General features: G+C 42.1%; 1 pseudogene; it reads right to left on the bottom strand.

Annotated features, from left to right (window-relative positions):
- Window positions 1-2,175: 2,175 nt before the first annotated feature.
- The window catches only part of LOC102898851, a 13,302-nt pseudogene continuing 10,310 nt past the window's right edge, over window positions 2,176-5,167 (bottom strand).

Raw genomic sequence — 5,167 nt, 5'->3', positions numbered from 1 at the left:
TAATTTCGGCACATTGTTTTTTATCTAATTTTCTGTTCATATTCCAATTTTGTCAATTCACTCGATAATGTTCTTTGTAGCATTGTCCCCTTCCAGTACAAGATCCAGTCTAGGGTCAGGTATTGCATTTAGTTGTCACGTCTCTTTCGCCTCTTTTAACCCGAAACATTTCCACTACCCTTTTAAAGAATATACTCCTCATTCCCCTTTTAGAAATAGAATTTTTTTTTCAGGGTTGTCTGACACCCAGAAGTCTAGAGAAAACAGCCCCCTGTGATCTGAGTAGCCTGTTTGAAGTTATACTGGAGAATAATGATTTCTCCTTTTCTTCTGCCTTTTGAATCTCACATATGTGTCTCCACTGGAAGAATTTAACCTGGAATTATTCAGGAAAAAGTCCTCTGGAAAACAGAGTTCTAGGCTTTCTCCCCATAGTACAGAGGAAAATGTAGAAAGGGGTGGCAATAATGCTGAGTGCACCACTGACAAGCTGGCACACACTTTTGTCCTGTTCAGACCTTGGGATAGAAAGGAGAACAAGACAGTAAGCTGCCTGCCCTCATGGAGTAAGTTTTCGGAGAGATCTGTAAGTACCATGGGGGAAATACATAGGGCTGTGACATAGAATAACAAGGCCACTCTCTAGGACACAGACACCTAAAAGATGACAAGGAGCCACAGCTCTGTGAAGGGCAGGGAGGAGTGAGTTTGTGGCCAGGGCAGTAGGACCCGTGGCAAAAAAAAGAGCTTGGTATACTTTAAAAATGACTGATGGTCCACATGACTGGAATTTGGTGGAACTTGGCATCATTTCAAGGTGGAGAGGATGACAGAAGCTGGACTATGATGAGCCTTATAAGACCTGATGATTAGCTGGTATTTTGTTTCTAAGTGAAATTGAAATGTTCCTACACTATATGGCAAGTTAAGAAAAGGCATCTACTCCTCAAAGCATTTCACTAAAATCTACCAGAGGATATTTGTAATAAACACAAAATTTCCAGTGCTCCAATGTGAAAAGCACGCTTCCACAGTGTTGTTCTACTGCAACCTGTATAATTGTGTGTGGTAGTGTCTGTGGAGAGCCACAGAAGGGTTTCTGTAGAGGAGTGATATGATCCTATGTGGTCCTGTGTAGAAGGACAGAGTTTTGGAGGTAGATCCTACAATACTTTGGAGGCAAAGGGATTGGATGAAAGAGATGGGAAAGGGAATGAGATGGCAATGACTCATCAGGTTTGTGGTTGGCAGTGCTATTTCACTGCAATGGACATGATTGGGGAAAGACTAGGGTCTATGGGTGGAGGTGGGGGTGGGGCAAAGAAATTAAGGAATAATTAAAATCCAGGTGTTTGCCATCTTTCCTTGAATGCTCTGTTTTTGACTAAAAGTTAACCAAATTCTTGTCTTTTCCAAAATCAGTATCCTTGACAAACTTATTATTAGAGCCAAGGACAATAGCAAGATCTTTGCTTTTAAGGCTTTTAGAATGGGTTAATTTAAACTCAGATTGTATTAACATTTTCAAGTTCCCCTATGATTTAGGCACTCTGCCAAAGACTTTACACATCTTATTTCCTCTGCTCAGTCGTCCATGAGGTAGTTCCTATTTTTATCTTCACTTTACAGAGGAGATGTGAGGCTCAGAGAGAGATCTCATCACTCGATTTGAACGTGTTATACAGCTGCAGGTCTGCACCAGAAGTTACTCTTACTGCCTGAATCTCCCCTGCCCACTTCTTTTCCAGCTTTGTCAGTGCTGTTCAATATAATTTTCTGCAATGATGGAAATATTTTATATCTGTATTGTCCAGTAGTCAGGTGGCAATTACACACTTGAAATGTGGTCAGTGTGACCGAGGAACCAAATTTTTTTTAAAGACATTTATTCGGCATCATGATCAGACTATTGCATTTAGCAATCAATTGCATGGTGCAAAAAACAATCTACATTAAAACCCTCTGCTTTATACTTTCCACAGAACAGAAACTAAATAACCTGTTCTACACTTAGTCACAAATACAGTCCTCAAGTTTTTTGCCCATACACATGAGTATTGTCTAAAACATGTCTTCTTTGTAGCAGCTAGGCTCTGCCACCTCTGTGCTTGACTGAGTTCGCAAATGTGTTACAACCCATAGCTTCTCTGTCACTTCTCTGTTTCTCCTCTCGTGCTAAAGTTTGTTTCCTGGCAGTAAATAAAACCTTCTGCCACTGCCATAGCTACTGCTGCTGCTGCTGGAACTGCCACAGTCACCTTGAGTTCGTGGTTTGGCCAGGTGTTGGCCTCCACCACCACAGGGCAGAGCTTCCGCTTCCAGTTTCCTCCTTTCGTGGGTCCACAATTTGAAGATGGGTTGTTGTTCTTGCCAAAATCGTTGTAGCTTCCGCTACCTCCAAAATTGCTTCCTTCATTACCAAATCCATTATAGCCATCCCCACTGCCACCACATCCTCCACCACCACAGCTGCCACTAAAGTCACCTTGACCACTGAAGTTTCCTCTACAACCAAATTTGTCATTCCCACTAAAACCACCTCCGCAACCACCACCGAAGTTTCCAGAGACACCTCAACCTCTTTGGCTGGGCGAAGCACTAGCCATCTTTTGCTTAAATAGTGCTTTCCTTCCTTCAGACGTGGCTGTTCACAGTGTGGTATTTCTGAATGACAGCCTTGTTTTCAGAGTCATTATCAAAGGTTACAAAAGCAAAGCCTCTCTTCTTGCCACTGCTGCCTTGGTCAGTCATGATTTCAATCACTTCAGTTTTGCCATACTGTTCCAAATAATCTCTTAGGCGATGTTGTTCAGTGTCTTCTTTAATACCACCAACAAAAATCTTTGTCACAGTTAAGTGAGCACCAGGTCTTTGGAAATCTCTTGAGACCGACCTCTGTGGTTCCACAACTCTTCCATCCACCTTGTGGGCCCTTGCCTTCATGGCTGCATCCTCCTCTTCCACAGTGGTATATGTGACAAACCCAAAGCCTCTGGAGGACTTTGGATCTCTCACCACCACACAGTCTATGAGTGTTCCCCACTGCTCAAAATGGCTCCTTAGATTCTCATTGGTTGTTTCAAAGCTCAAACCTGTGATGAAAGACTTCTGCAGCTGTTCTGGATCTTTGGGAGACTCTCATGTGACCACTGGGGGAGTAGGGACTTTAACAATGCTTTACTCAGAGGTGGAAAGATCTAATGAACTTATCTAGGAACTGAATTTTTAATTTAAGTGGCTACTATATTTGTCAGTAAAGCTCTGAATTCATGGTCTCCAAATAGGGGTCCATACAGCCCAGGGAGGGTACTAATATGCAGAGCACAGAAAGAGCACATACACGCACACACACACACGCAAACGTTTTAAATCATTATTTCTGATTTTAAGTATGTTTTGCAATGTACCTAATATATTAGATATATTATAATAGATATGTGTCTATATATGCCCACTATATATATATAATAGTGCACATATAAATTATATTATATATAATTAACATAGATTATATATAATAATTTTTATTTAACATCTATAGCACTTACAATGTGCCAGGCACTTTGCTTTACAAATATTAATTCACCTAATCTTCATAATGACATCATTGGGTAGATTCTACTATTATCTTAATTTTACAAATGTAGAAACTAAGGCAATATTTGGATGTGGCTAAGGACACAGGTAGTTGTCCTTAGTAGTGGGAAAGCCAAGATTTGAGTACATTTCAGCTTTTAAGTCCATGTACTTTAGGGTAAACTAGGTAAATATATTGGAATCAGAGAGAGGGTAAACATTTTTACTAATGGGTGTGATCAAGTGTTTGGTGACTAATGGTCTACACTAGACCTTAACCAATGAGACATAGCAATTCCTAATCTCAAAATTTAAAGGGATTTTGGAGATTATCAAGTCCATCCTTTTTTCTAGTAATAGATGTTGCTCTGCATGTAGACAAGTATGAGGATGAATGAAGGTGAGGTAGGGTGAAGATTGAGTCAAGAGTCCTGGAGGCATGTCTTTATCTAAAGAGACAACTATAGCTAACACATGTAAAGGTTTGTGTGATGGCGATCCTTTGTTTTTCCATTTTAAAAAAGTTCATCCTTTTCAATTTTGTTCTAATTACTTTAAAAAAATTTTTTTTGCTTGTTTCTGAGACATTGAAGTAGGGGAGGCTGGGAGGCCAAAGACCTGGAAAGAGTAGAATCCCAGACCAAGAACAGGTGGAAAGAAAGCAGGCGAGAACCCAGATGGGCTCTTTTGTTCTCTCGGTGGGTGCAGCTTGGTTGTTGGCGACTCTAATTAAGAGTACTCAAAGGTAAACTGTCTCTGAAATAATAGATCAATGAGGAAGATAAATTTACCCAAATCTAATTTCCACCTACACACTTTTTTGTTTGAAGTGAGTAGTTCGTTCCCCTACCCCCAATTCCTGTCTATCCTAGAAATGTCCAGTATCTCTCCACGTACCCACCAGCGCGCTTAGCAAACAGTTGCTGCGGTATAAATGAAAAAAAAAAAAAAAAAGGCAGGTTTAACCTTACATAGCATCATTACAATTTCCAGGTATGTGAAGTACATATATGAGGTATTGCATCGTCAGAGAAGTTTTGGAAATAGCAAAGTTCTAAGGCAAGAAATAAAGCCACGCACTTAAGAGAAAGGGCAGAGTACGCGGGCAGAGTACGTGTTGTAGCCACCGCTCTCCTGGTTTCAATACCTAGGAGTTTTAGGGAAAGCAAATGGAATACATGCCGTGTAGGATCGCCTTCTAAGTGGGTATAGCAAACAAATGTCCGCCCAGACGACTTTGGGCATCTTAAATCCGAAGCTTTTCTTTCCTAGATGAAGAAAGTTCTTGAGCCCCCTGGCAAGGGCCATTCGGTGGTGGGAGAGAGGGAACCTCGCCTCCTTCTATTCACTCAGTCTCCTTCAGAACTTCGTCCTGGGAACAAACCTTTTTAAAGGCTTGCGTGAGCCACCCGGCCAGGTAAGACGCCCCACAGTCACCCTAACCACTCCCAGGCCCGCGAAGAAACCAATCCCAGGCCTAGCTGCCTAGGTAGGTGTGGCCTCCGCTGTGGCCCCGCCCCTTAGGGCGCGTCACGCGGGGCCGGGCTGGGCGGCGGGGCGAGGGAACCCGCAGGAGAGAGCGGGGAGCGAG

Source organism: Pteropus alecto, unplaced genomic scaffold (assembly GCF_000325575.1).
Source record: "Pteropus alecto unplaced genomic scaffold, ASM32557v1 scaffold164, whole genome shotgun sequence".
Taxonomy (NCBI): domain Eukaryota; kingdom Metazoa; phylum Chordata; class Mammalia; order Chiroptera; family Pteropodidae; genus Pteropus; species Pteropus alecto.
The sequence above is the reverse complement of the archived record's forward strand: the minus strand, read 5'-3'. Positions and strand labels throughout refer to the sequence as shown.